This window comes from Sarcophilus harrisii, chromosome 3, assembly GCF_902635505.1.
Source record: "Sarcophilus harrisii chromosome 3, mSarHar1.11, whole genome shotgun sequence".
Taxonomy (NCBI): domain Eukaryota; kingdom Metazoa; phylum Chordata; class Mammalia; order Dasyuromorphia; family Dasyuridae; genus Sarcophilus; species Sarcophilus harrisii.
In genome coordinates, this window is record NC_045428.1 from 114,678,074 (window position 1) to 114,692,602 (window position 14,529).

Here is a 14,529-nt window from a genome sequence, read left to right on the forward strand (position 1 = left end):
TTTTTTCAGAGTATTTGAGTTAATGAGCAGATTGTTTCAGCTATCTTTTACGAAATAATCTCTCCAAAATGGATTGAAAACCTCTTGAAGTGGGGGAACCTCAAAAGGTATCTATATATTCTCTTCAGTATTCGAGGTCAAGACAATTTTAAGATTGGAATGAAATTTATTTTTAGAGATCTTAGAGTATACCCATCAGGTGATAGGAAAGTAGGAGCTTTGGGAGCACAAGAATATTCATAATTTGAAAAGACTAATTCTCCATCTAGTCACAAATTCCTAAAAAGTCACTCTGTGTGGGCAGCATCTCTCTTAGTGTTCAGGGAACATCCTGAAGCATGGCTCCCATTAGTGTTATTACAATTTGGAGTCACTGGCATCCATGCTTGTTGGAAGCCAACAATCCCTTCTCAGAGACAAGGGAATCTGTGGCTTGTCACATGTGATAAAACTTTAAAAATTCTTGGCTTCCCCCAGCCAAATTGGAGGGCCTCTATTCTTACTGTCCTGAAGATAGAAAGGAAATGATAAATGACACATTAGTCTTGTCTCGTTTTCTCAAAGCATGAGCAATGATGACTCACTGCCTTTCATAAGCAGTAAAAACTGAAGGCACAGTATAGCTGACCTTTTTCCCCCTGTAGTGTGTCATGAATAGCTTAATATTCTATTATGTTCCATAACCTACACCTACTTGTTTTGAGATACTTTCAAATGAATCTGTTAATCAGTCTATTTTTTTTTGACAGCTTGGTTCATTTTTCTAAAATTTCTCAGCCAACCCAACTTTGTTGCAAGGCTGCCTCTAATATTTTTCCAAACTTGACAAAGGGTTGCACAATATCTCAGAACCAAACTGTCAAATTTCTTCTTAATTATCTGTTTTAACTGTTTGTACCCATTAATTTTACTGATGGTACTTAGTTTGATGTTCTCTTCTACCTGTTGCCAAAAAGATCCAAGGAGGGCCCATATTTTTAGCCATGTTTAGACTGAGGTCATTTTACCATATTCATGATTGCCAAATGATGTGATTTCCCTACTTAGAAATGACACTGTCAAGTTAGGGGAAGAAAGTTATTTCTTATATATTGAGGATCATCCTTATGGAGCGTACTCAGAGTTAACATTCCTGGATCAGGTATCAAAGGCCTCTTTAGGTCACTGAACACTGATAAAGGGTTAGGAATCCTCCTCTTTTGTAAATCCACTGAATCAGCAAATCTACAGCCAATAAGAGGATTCCTCATCTCACAGTGCAAACCCATTAACAATGAGTTACACATAGAAGGAAGAATGTCACTCCTATCCTTTTCCACATGGTCGCCCAGATTTAGGAGAGGCAATATTAAGCATGCTTTATGAATATGGCCCTAGCTCAGCTAAATTCTAACTAATCATAGCATGATCCCTCCCCTAAAGGAGTTTATAGTCTAACTGGAGAGAGTAAATATAAACATCTGAATTCAATAAATTGCAATCATTAGAGTACAATTAAGTGTTAAATGGTGGCTTAAAGTATCATAGGAGTTCAAAGAAGGAGTGTGGTTAGAATGGTTGAAAAGTTCCATGGAGGTAGGAGATAAGCAATCTTTCCTTGTTTTTTCATTATTCATTTACTTCCTTTTAGTGAGCATTATTGTAGGATAGGATTTAGATGGGTGAAAGAGTAAAGTAAAACCAGCATTCTTGTCTGGGGTTTGGGAGGAGTGGGAGTAGAGAGACAAGGAGAACAAAATTTAAAAAGCCAAAAAGGAGAAAAAGCTTGGCAGCTTTTGGAGGAAGTAAAGAAATTCATTGTTAGAGGGAATAGGAAGTAGCAGGAAGGAAGACACATGTATTAGAGGGGTAATATATAATTTGTACCAAATTTCTCATTTATGAATGACCTGTATTGATAGAAGAGAGAAGGAACCCAGTGACATCTCCATAGGAAAGGTATATATCTGCCTTGTTTTGCTGAATTTTCACCTCACCTCCCTTGTTTTGGAGCATACTGGCCAGATAAGAAAATTTTCTTCTACTAATACACACACACACACACACACACACACACACACACACACACACTTTTTTGAACTGTTTATTTGTTGTTATATATTTTGAATCCTCCCTGATGTTATGCTTGGGCACATGAAAAAAAAATAAAGAAAGAATGAAAATCTCCAGAGCTGAGAACACAATCTTGACCATGATCCTTGTTGAAGTGATAGGATTTTCTAATTTGTGTCACTGTATTTCCTCTGTTTCCTTTTCTTCCTTTAATTACATGTCTAATTTAGGTAGAGCTCTATAGTAGGCACTTGAAGAGATACAGCATTTAAATAAAATCCTTGACATGATGGCATGTATGATCAAGTAGGCATACAAGTCCCAAAAGCAGTTTATATGTATAAATAGGTAAATATTTCTCTTTCTATAGATATGTATATGTCCACATACAAACACATATATCCCCCTCCAGATCCCCTGGTTCAGCATCCAAAGTAGAAAAAGAAAAAAAAATAAACAAAAATGTCTCATACAATGATAATATCTGATTGTCATCACCTTATGATATTCTGTCATAATGGTCGCCTCAGATTCAGCTATGTTTTCTGTTCCCAAGACTTCCATGGTTTTTCTTTACTCAGAGTCTGACTTGCTTTGTTGTAGTTACTATAGTTACTTATTCTTTTGGTTCTGTTTATTTTGATCTACACCAGTTTGTAGACATTTCTCTAGATTTCTTTGCACTCTTCTTATATGTCATTTTTACACCACATTAATATTCCACTACATTCATATACTATCTTTAAAAAAAGCATTGTCCAATGAAGGCAATTGACTTTAATATGCAAGATTATGTGGTGAATTCTTTGGACAGATGCAAAATATTCTGTAAGGTTTGAGAAAGAAGACTATTTATTGCCTATGGAGAATGTCAGATAAGGTTTCTTAGAGGAGGTGGCATTTGAATTGGGCTTTTAAGGATGGATAGGGTAGGAATTCATTAAGCAAAAAGGAGAGAGAGGATATTTTCAGCATAAAATGAATTAAGGGCAAAAAGGCAAGAGACAAAGAATTCAGTTTGATGAGAATCTTAAATGTAGAATGTTCAGTGTAGAATATTAATTGGAGAGGAGTTCTATGAAATACGCCTCAGCCATCACCTTCCGAAATCTCTACGTCCAGCCCCATTTCTTTTCTTGAGCTCTAGAATCAAGTCTCCAACTACCTGCTGGGCAACTCCACTTAGATGTCTTGTCATTCCCTCAAACAAAATGTATTAAGAATTGGACACATCATTATCCCCATCTTCTTGTATTCTGTTGTCCAGCCAAATTGGATTTTTCTTGTTCCTCACAAACATTTCATTTTCCATTATCATATCTTTGCATAGACTTTCCCCAAGTCTGAAGCCTGACATCTTTTCCTGTTTCCTTCAAAGCTCATATAAAAGGAGTGATTTGTCCCCTGTGATCTTTTTTTGCTCTTTTTCCTTCATGGAGGAGAACACATGAGGCAGAACTACTGTGTTCTGCTTACATGAGTGAGGAAGGCTGGCCACCATGTTTCTGTGAGCATGTGAATATATTGGGTGTTCTGTATTTATTCTTTCTTGGTCTTAGATGAATAAATATTTCAAGAAAGGAATACTCTGATGATTAGAAATTTATTAGATCATCAAAGGTTCCACTGGCTACTAGCGATTAGCAGAAGTTGCCCACCTAACTGAGTTTGTCAAGTGGAGCGGTATGACAAAAAAGCTCCAATAGGCAGAGGTAGAAAGACCATCACCTGAGAATAGCAACAAGTGAAGGGATTCCCACATGATAGATTTGCTAATTTTAGTCTCTAAGGGACAGATACTTGGAGACTGGCAGAGAAGTGAACAAGAGGGGAATCTTATGAGGATTCCAAGGGAAAAAAGGTGACAAAGGAACCTGGAGGAAAGCCTCAGCCTCTTGTATATGACTGGAGTCTTGTGGTTCCCCTCAAACCTATATGTGCCTAACTACTTGTGTATATTTTAATTATAAATCCACTTTTCCTAGGAAACTTGTGTGTGTGAGTAGAGAGAATATTCTTAGTTTAGGGTAGATTATGTTTGCAGCTACTGTTCTCTATCTCTTTCCTCAGCAATACTCATTTCTGAAAGGTGATACAATTATACTGGTTGATTGATAATAGGGGGCTCATAAGTAATAGAAATAGAAATCCTAATCCCTCGGGATTATCTTCCCTGAGGGGTAAAATTGTCAATCTACCAGCATTTATGGTAGTAGAGAAAATGAGTTCAGAGGAATTCTATACTCATATGTATCTATATATCCTGAAAAGAAAGTTCTTTTAAGACAGAGACTGTTCAATTTTTGTCTATATATCACCACCACCTACCAGAGTACCAGGTACACATATGCTGAATAAATGCTTGTTGATTGATTGATATAACAGCCAGAAATAATCTTTCTGAGGTACAAGTCTGACCATGTTATGCCCTTGCTTGAAACCTTTCAGTTGTTCATTACTGCTTATAAAGTAAGATATAAATCCTTATCCTGCCATATGTGACCTTGTACAATCTGTCTCTAAATCTACCTTTGTGGCCTTATTTCACATTATGTCTCTCTGTGTACTCTACAATCCAAGTGAATCAGCAACATTTTCTCTGATCTGGTATTGAGACCTTCTGCTTTAGGGAATGTCCACAAGCTGTTTCCTATGACTGGAATATATTAGGAGGGATATGACATACACATAAATAAGTATAATACCAGGTAGTGTGGGAAGAAGCAAAGAAGCAGATTGAATACTACAGGAAAATTTGAGGAGGGGGAGAATGGTTTTTCCACTTACTGCCTGGGTGATCTTAAACTCTCTGAATCTCATTTTCCTTACTTGAAAAATGAGGGCATTGGAATAAATACACCCCAAGGTTCCTTCCAGTTCTATGCTTATTTTCCTATTTTGAGCTGTAGAGGTCAAGAAACAGGAGACTCATGGAATAGGTAACCCTGGAATAAGAAACCCAGTTCTTTTCTTTCTTTAATTCTCAGTTTAAAATCTACTTTCTGCAATGGTCTAGATCAGGGGATAATGAAGACCAGTATAAGCATCAGAAGATAATAGATGTTAGAGGATTTGTGAATGTTTTATTGATGAGACTTAACAACTGATTGCATGTATTAGGTGAAAGAGAGAAGAATCACAAAGAAAAGCAAAAGGAAAGTTTTAATCACAGGATAAAGGACAAATGATGCCATAAAGGAAAAATAATAAAGTCAGAGGAGGGGGGTTGGGTTGAAGAAAGATAATGATTGACCTTTCATAACATGGATAGATATGGGTGTAAGATGCTTATAGAATATTCAGGATATGGAATCAGGTGGATATATCTTGGCCAATTCTTAAACACAATTCAGTTTACACTGGATAGTTCTTACTAACGAGAAAATTGTTTACACTGGAGGTGTAGATGGAAGTGTGAGTCTTGAGCTCAGAAGAGAGATTAAGACTGGAGATAGAGATTTGAGGATCATCTGCATAGAGGATGAAGTGGAAGCCAAGGCATTGATTAAAATTTCCAAGACAGCACACATAGAGAGGAAGGAAAGAAGAACCAAAGTTTAGGTAGCAGACTGAAGAGCTAGTTAAGGAGACAATTGAAGAGCAGATGAAAAGATGGGATGAAAACCAAGAGATTATCTTTCTTTTTTCCCTATTCAAAAAGGGAAAGAGGATCTAGGAAGGAAGGTATGGCCAGCTACTAAAAGTTACAGAAAGATCAAAAAAGATGAAGATTTAAAAAAAGAGGCTATTGAATGTTTTAATAGATGATCATTAATAATCATAGGTAGCACAGTGAGTAGAACACTGGATTTAGACTCAGGAATTTAGGCAAGCCATTTATTTGCCTCAGTTTCCTCATCTGTAAAAATGAGCTGGAGAAGTAAATGGTACTCTAGTATCTTTAACAAGAAAACCTTCAATGTAGTCACAAAGTGTCAGACATGACTGAAAAAGACTGAGCAACTGTCGAGAATGCAATGTAGGCATTTTTTATAGATAATTTTTTCAAATTTTGGGTGAAGGGAATGCTAGTTTTATTAACATGCAAAGTCTGAATAAAAGTATTTAATCCATTGATATTCCCTTATACAATCTATTAATTAGGAATAAGAAAATTAAGCCAAATAAGAAATTTATTTCTAGTTATACTTATTTATGAATTTGTTGAGTTCTATTTGAGGGTCTCTTAAATATCACAAAAGTAACCATGGATACCAGTGTCCTCCCCAGTATGATCACATAAGGTGAACATCTGGGAGAGAAAGAAGAGCAGGAAATGTCACAAATAAAGAATTATTACCAGATGAATGTAGCTTTGGAAGTAGAAAATATATCTATATAATTATAAATAGACATATGTATATATATATATATGTGTGTGTATGTATATGTATGCATGTATATGTATATTGTAATAGCAGTAGTAGTAGTAGAAGAGTAGGAGGAGGAAGAGTAGTGGCGGTAGTAGTAGTAATGGTAGTAGTAGTAGTAGTAGTAGTAGTAGTAGTAATGGTAGTAATAGAAATAGGGAGCTTCTCAGACACCATGATGACCAGGATATGACTATTAAGAATCACAAAGATTTTTAGGGATTTTCACTGTTACAAACAATAACCCTTTTGACACTATTTTTTGCCCTAAATCCTTCATTCTTATGGAATAATTCCTGCCTGTAACATTATAAGAATCAAATACTGTGCATATTTCTTTTTAGGTACAGTCTTCATGACCATTAGCAAAGGTCAGCAAGAAAATTTCCTAAGAACTCTTTCTCTCATGTTAAAAAACAAAAACCCCTTATTTTTATTACCACAAACTTAACAAACATCACCAAATTTGAATATTTCTTTATACAGAGAAGAGAAAGAGGGGTTTGTATATGGCACCATGAAACTGTATTACATATAGCTTGATTTAAAAAATCTTATTTTTATTTTTCAGAAAAATTATTTATTTATACTTATCTATGACATATAATATTACAATTATTATATCATACTTCCATATTTATTATACTACAATTGTGATATATCATAATATTATATATCATGTATATTTATATATTTAAACTTTAACATAGCATTTCAAACCTTGCCTTGCTCATGGGAATTCCTTTCTGAACTTTCCTCTGTTCTTTTCAATATATTTTTTAATGTTTCCTTGAGGCTCTAAGAACTCTTTATATGAAAGAACTGTAGAGGAAATATCAGAATAAGGTAGTCATCCTTATTTAACCTTTTCTTTTTTATGTATCTTTTTACACATGTGTCAGTCAAAAAGGCTAGTGATAGAGTAATGTTGAGTTGGATTAAGAGGAGCATAATTTCTGAAACAAATCCTTTTCACTGAAGTATTGTGTTCAGTTCTGGATGCCATTTTAAGAAAGACATTGCTAAATTGAAGGGTATCCAGAGACTTTGGAAGAGGTGCAAAGGGAAGAAGAGGGACCAGGATGATAAAGGGGTCTGAGAAGTGTCTTAGAGAGTAATTAAAGAAACTGGGGATGTTTAACCTGCAGTGAAGTAGAGATAGACATAATATCTATCTTCATTTGTTCTGCTTGGTCTTTACAGGCAAAACCCAGGATCAATGGATTTAAATAGTACCACTCTCAGCTAAGTTCTCAGGTCTCTCCATATTTCAAGGGAATATTAATTTATGTTAAACAAAAGATCCCACAGAGACATGTATCTTTGTTCTACTTAAAGTCTTTATTATATATAAAAACAGTTTCAGGTACAAACATTCTGCTAAGCTCTACCAAAAAATATGTAATATATGTATTATATATAAATATGCTGGCTGTGTGTGTGACCCTGGGCAAGTCACTTATCCCCAACTGCCTCAGTCAAAAAATACATATATAAGCATATATATATATAACATATATGCTGAGAAATAGAAGGGTTTTGAAAATAAATAAAATAGAAACCAAATCAAACTAACCACTCTTTCCAAATCTTATCCTATAGCAGGCAATATGATTTGGGGCGCTTGTTTGCTTTGGAGGAGAACTTCTTTCCCCAGCCTATCTGAGCCCATTCATATTTCCTCTTGAAGCCATCCTGGGTTGTCCTGCTTGTCTCCAGATGTGAGTATTCCTGTTCAGTTTAGCACTAGAGGAGAATGGGGCCCCTCTCGCTCTTCTAAGAAGCACTCACTTTGGATTATACAATGGTTATCCTAATAATCTGAATAGTCATAGATCAAACCTCGGTGCTGCAGGATTAAAATGTAGACCTTTCCCTTTGGGGCCATGAGGTTACAACATTTTCACAAAGATGTGTATGACATTGGCCCTAAAGTCAATAATTTACACTACTCATTCATTAAATAGACATTTATTGAGTACTTGCTATGTGCAAGATATTGTTCTAAGCACCAGGAGGAGGGGGGGCAATTAGATGAGTAAGATATGATTTCCATGTTGTTGCAGAGTTTACAATGGAGTAAGGAGCTTAAATTTATTTGGGATCTTTCTTCTCATACGATCGAAGAAACTTGGAAAAATTAAAGGGAGGGTTGAAAGGATCTGGCCAAAAGCTGGTTGAAAACTAGATCTATTGACTCCCATAAATCAATTACCCTTACTCTGCCAAAACAAAATGTATGTGTGTTTCTGAGAGGGGATTCAAAGAATCAGTGCTTCCAAGCTTTTTGCATTTGAGAATGGGTTAAGCCTGTCTTTAGATTGTTGACCTGATGATCTAGAGTTTGTTTTTATAGTTATTTCCTTATACTTGTGTGAACATATGTAAGAGGTTTTTACTTTTCTGTAGCCAAAAAAGATATTTTAGAAAATGTTTTTCTCAGTTCCAACTGTAACCAAGTAAGAATACTTAACTGACCTTTATTGTCTGTACAATGTAAAAATTTCAGAATGAAAAGCCAAAGATGCCTCATTTCATCTCCAAATCCAAATACATGAATGTTTGATACCATATGGAACAAATATTGGGAGGACTGAATTTCCCCATGCTTCATCCAAATCATATAACTTTGTGGATAAAGAATCTTGGTCTATGATGTTGGTCTGGACCACCCTAAAATGAGCTTTTCACCTCAGGACTTTAAGTTCATCTCATACTCTTATATAATATTCTTCTAAGTCAAGTGATATGGGAAACCATCAGTTCTTATGCCTTTTATTAATCCTCTTCTACATTCATTTATACATTGTATATACAATGTATATAGTATATACATTGTATATAGTTACACATTTTACACTACATATAATTGAGAATTTTAGATTGTTTCTTTTGGCCTAATGCATAAATTGCTCTTATATATCAGGATATAGATGCAGAGGTAAAGATAGACATAAAGATATAAAGATAGATAAAGAGATTCATATGCAATTCATATATGCTATCAATCTGCAAAATTCATTACCCTTATTCTGTATTAACTTTTGAATGCTCATTCTTTTATCCCTCTGCTCTTTATGACTTTTTAACCCAAGAAGGCCAGAAAGGAACATCCTCAAATTTCAGATTCTTTTATTGGATTGAGTATTGTTAAAGGCTGTACTTGTTTGATCCCCAAGCCTCTCTAAATGTGTAAGTTAAAGTTGGTGGAAAAAAAAGTAGATTAATGCAAAATAGAAAATACATGATTCATGTTTGAGAATTCTTGATTAAGGATTTTGTTTCTCTTTATTATAAAGAGAAAGGAGTGAATAAACATTTATTGTATGTGCTGGCACATAGAAATTTTATCTTATTTGATAAATTTTTTTAGCTATATGTATTTTTGTATGTATCTGTATAGGCAGACAAATCATACTGGCTTATGAGAGTTGAGTGTTAAATTTTCAGGATGATCATTTACCCTTTGGAAATCAGCAAATGCTGTAAATAACATTTTGTTTTATTGTTTTGTTAATTGCCTAGGTTTAAGAAAGTGATGGAGAAAATGTTAATGATGAAGATTAAATTTAAAAGTGTATTTTTTTGGAGATATGGTTATTAAGTATTTTCTGTCACTTACTATATTTAGGCATATAACATTAAGCTCTTTCAGGGAGAGTTTGTTTCACTTTGGTCTTCCTATGCTCATAACTGTCATCAGTGGAAGGTGTTCCTGGTGAAGAATGAGTGAGAAGCACTGAGAAATTAAATGACTTGCTCATGATTACACAGCCAGCTTTTATCAGATTATGGGCTTGAACCCAGATTTTCTTAACTCTGAGATTTAGTTCCCTCTTCACAAACCACATGACCTCTCCAAATTGCTAGTTAGTAAAACTCTTTATCTCCATTACGAGCCTCAGGATAAGATCACTTTAAAACTGAAGCAGGCTCCCTGACATAACACCACAAAACTTCTGAAATAAAGACATTTGTAATAACCACGAAGGGCCTTTCTTCTAAGAAAAGGTGGTTAAAACAAACTAAAGGACTTTAGAAAGCAATGAGGGGTGATGATAAGAGCCTTGGTCTCTACTCCTGAATTTTTAAATTCCTCCTTCTCATTCATTCATGAAACTTTGGCCTAGAAGATCTCTAAGGTCTCATTAAGACAGCCATGGCATTCTATTAGATTTAGAAGTGGTATTCTAATTAATGAATTTGTGAATTAGCATTCCTTTACAGCATGGAGTCTTGGAAAAGCTTATACTTCTAACTCTGTGACTTAAGTCAAGTTACCTTCTCTGAATTTCTGGTTTCTTATCTGTAAAATGGGATTACTAATATTTGTATTAATTTTCTTTGCAGGCTTGTTGTGAGAAAAGCAAACTTTGCAAATTTTTAAGTGCTGTAGAAATGTGAACAATTATTATTGCCCAAATGAATAGCGTGCTAAGCCTGAAGTCAGGAAGACTCATCTTCCTTGAGGTCAAATCTGATTCAGACACATACTAAATACCTTGGACAAGTCACTTAACCCCGTTTGCCTCAGTTTTCTCCTCTGTAAAATGAGCTGGAGAAGGAAACAACAAACAGCTTCAGTATCTTTTTCAAGAAAATCCCAAATAGGATCAGGAAGAACCAGACATGACTGAAATGACTGAAAAACAGTGACAAATTATTACCGAAATGCTAGTATACCCTAAGGCTCTTAGCTGTGACATTTATTCCAAGTTATCTTCCATTTTGAAGAAAAATGAGAGAATATGCATAGAGCCTGAAAATAAACCCAAGGAGTAAGCTAGCTCCATATTGCAACCTCCTGTTATTTCCTGTAAAACTTGTTGACCAGTGTTACTGTCAAACATCAAAATGATGAATTGATTCTCTTAAAGAGTTTTCTTAGACTTATGACAACATTTATTATTTTTAGACTAGAAGCGATATAATAAAAACTCCAATGAGTGGGTTTAAGAGAGTCAATAGCATTTGCTTCCAGAGGACAACTATAATACTACTTTGTCAGCACATTCTCTCTCATGTAGATTTTTGTAGAGGTTTTGCTATTAAACTAAACCAACACATGTCATGACTTGATTGAACTTTAGGTGAGCATGTGGTGACCTGGTGAACTGATTTAGCATTTGGGAATGCTTCAAAAAAGAACCCAAGATATGTATTCACAGTGGTTTTCTTTGAAAGAAATCTGTCACTTGGATAGGACATCAAAAGTGTTACTTAGTGGAATTAGTCATTCAATATGTAATCTTAGTTAGAAATCATTTTGATTTGTGACTAGTTAGTTCACTTGATTAGGGCAAGGGAAAAGGAAATGCAAGGTCAAATATGGACCTATTTTGTGGCTACAGATGATTCCTTCCCTCTTGAAAATGTGTATAGCTGTTTGCAATAATAATAATAATACTCAAAATGTCAGCATTTATACAGCATCATAAGATTTGCAAAGGTCTTTGCTTATGTTACTGCATTTGATTCTCAGAACCATCTTGGGAGGCAGGTGATGTTATCCAGGTTGAGAAAATAAAGAACAGTTAAATGAATTGCTCAGTGTCACACATCTGAGGCAGAATTTTTATTTAGGTTTTTCTCACTTCAGATCCATGATCTAACCATTAAGCCACCTACCTGATTTATAAAAGATTAAGGAAGAAATGTGCCTGAATTGCCTAAATGGCCAACTGTTTGCTATAATTCAGCTAGGCAGCACAATGTATGGAACACAGGGAGTAGGAGTTGGGAAAATCCAAGTTTGAATCTTTCTTCAGATTGTCCCCAATTGTGTGCAAGTCATTTAACTACTCTCTACCTCAGTTTCCCCATCTGTAAAATGGAATAATAGCAGTAGACATCTCTCAAAGTTATCTCAGATAGATGGTGCTGTGGATAGTATGGTAGTAGATAGTGGGCCTGGAGTGAGGAAGATTCCTCTTCCTAAGTTTAAATCTGGTCTCAGACATTTATTAGTTGTGGGACCCTGCACAAGCCACTTACCTCGATTAGCCTTAGTTTCCTTTTCTGTAAAATAAACTAGAGAAGGAAATGGCAAACCATTCTACAATCTTTGCCAAGAAAATCCCAAACAAGGTTGCGAAGGGTAGGGACTGAACAACAATTTCATCAGTGTTTTGAGCATCAAATGGGTAAACCTTAAAGTGATATACGTGTGAACTATTACTTTATTCAATCCAGCAAACATTTAAATGCTTCCTTCTTGCTCAGTACTGATCTAGGTCCTATGAGAAATGAGTGAGAAATGAGAAAGCTACTGCTTTCAGAGGCAGGAATCACTCTTTGGGACCCCACTTGGGTTTTCTTGGCAAAGATACTGGAGTGTTTGCCATTTTCTTTTCCCGCTCACTTTACAGATGTAGAAATTGAGGTAAACAGGGTTAAATGGGTCTAAGAAGTTCTAAGAAGTGGAGCTGAAAAGAGAAAAAACATCCGAGGCAGGGAGAGCATTCTATGCAAAGGCCAGGAGATGAAATCTCATGTATGGGGAACAACAAGTGAGCTGGTTAGGATGGTACATAATGTGTCTAATGAAAAATAATGGGAAGTCAGTCTGGAAATATAGGTCAGAGCTAATAGAATGCCAGGTTCAGCAGGGGTTTAAATGCCAAACTGAAGAAAAGCATGTCTTTTTGAATATTAGGAGGAAGTTATCTTTGCACATTGCATAAGAAATCAATTTTCAAGTCAATAAACATTTATTAAGTGACTACCAAGCATATAATAGAAGGCTCTGATACCTAAGTGGTCTTGAAAAAGAGGGGAGGAAAAGCTCTTCTTTTGATATTTTTGAGTAAGCTTTTGGAACATGGAGCTGCTAATGGTTTTTGGATTGGTTTTATTGGGGGTTTTTTGCCTTTTACTACAGCTATTATGAATTATAATAAGATATTTTAGTAGTGATCATTTAAAAACTCAAGTTCAGGGCTCTTTTCAATCTTTTTAAGTCACAATATTGATCAATAAGAAAATGAAATGAGTTGGCATTTGCCTGACACTCCCCCAAATATTATGTTGTAAATGTTGAGAGCAAATGACAAAGGAGAGGAAATCCAGACATAGTCTTGCGTGTGCCTTAGAGGTTTGGAAAGAAGATTTCAGAGGATTTAGACAAAAAAAAAAAATAAGTTGGATCCACTGGACTAAGATACTACTTGGAAAGTTAGCCCAGCAGGAATGGGAAGCTTTCCAAAATGAAATTTTAGAGACACAAAGAAAAATCATTCTGATAAGGAAGGGGGAGTGGGGGTGGAATTGACTAAAATAATGGTAACAGCTACATAGTAAACTCTTTAAGCAATTTAGGGTTTAAAAAGACATATACAAAAGATGAAAGCAAGGGTGAGAAGTAGAGAATGAAGGAAAAAATAACAACTTTATGGGATCTAGTAAGAATATCTAGACTGCTGAAATTTGGAGGGTTGGTTTTTTTTAAGAGTTGAATGTTAGAGAGGAAAGCTAAGTTCATCTTCTCTACCTTCTCATTCCAAAGGTAAAGAAAACAGAGTCAGAAAAGTTAAACAGTTTGCCCTAACTGTAAATAACAGGGAGAGAATTTGAACCCAGATTCTCTGACAAGAGGCTAACACTTTTTACTGCTCCACACTGGATATTTTGTAATATTCCAACATGTCTCTCTCAAAGACCAAAACAAAAAGATTTCTCAACCAAGTTTTCTAGTTGTTGATTGTTTTTTGTTCGATTGTTTTTTGAGAGAAGAAAAAAACATTCCTTTCAAAAACCTGAAAATAAAAATAAGTTTGTTCATTGACAATGCCTTTTTTTTTTAAGATTTTTTTTTCTCAGTAGTAGAATTTCTAGTTCAAAGTATGTGAATAGCTTCATGACTTTTCTTGAGTAATTCAAAATTCTTTTCCAGGATAGTTTGACCATTTCCTTGCTACAACTATCAGCCTCTAGTATCGACTATGTACATCTTTGGTAACTACCAATTTTCTTGCCTTGTGATGCAATCTAAGTTTTGTTGCAATTTGCATTTTTTATTATCAAAAGAGAAGTTTTTCATATGATTGTTGATAGTTTGTAATTTTTATTTGAAATTTTTGTTCATATCTTTTGACCTACTGCTGAATGG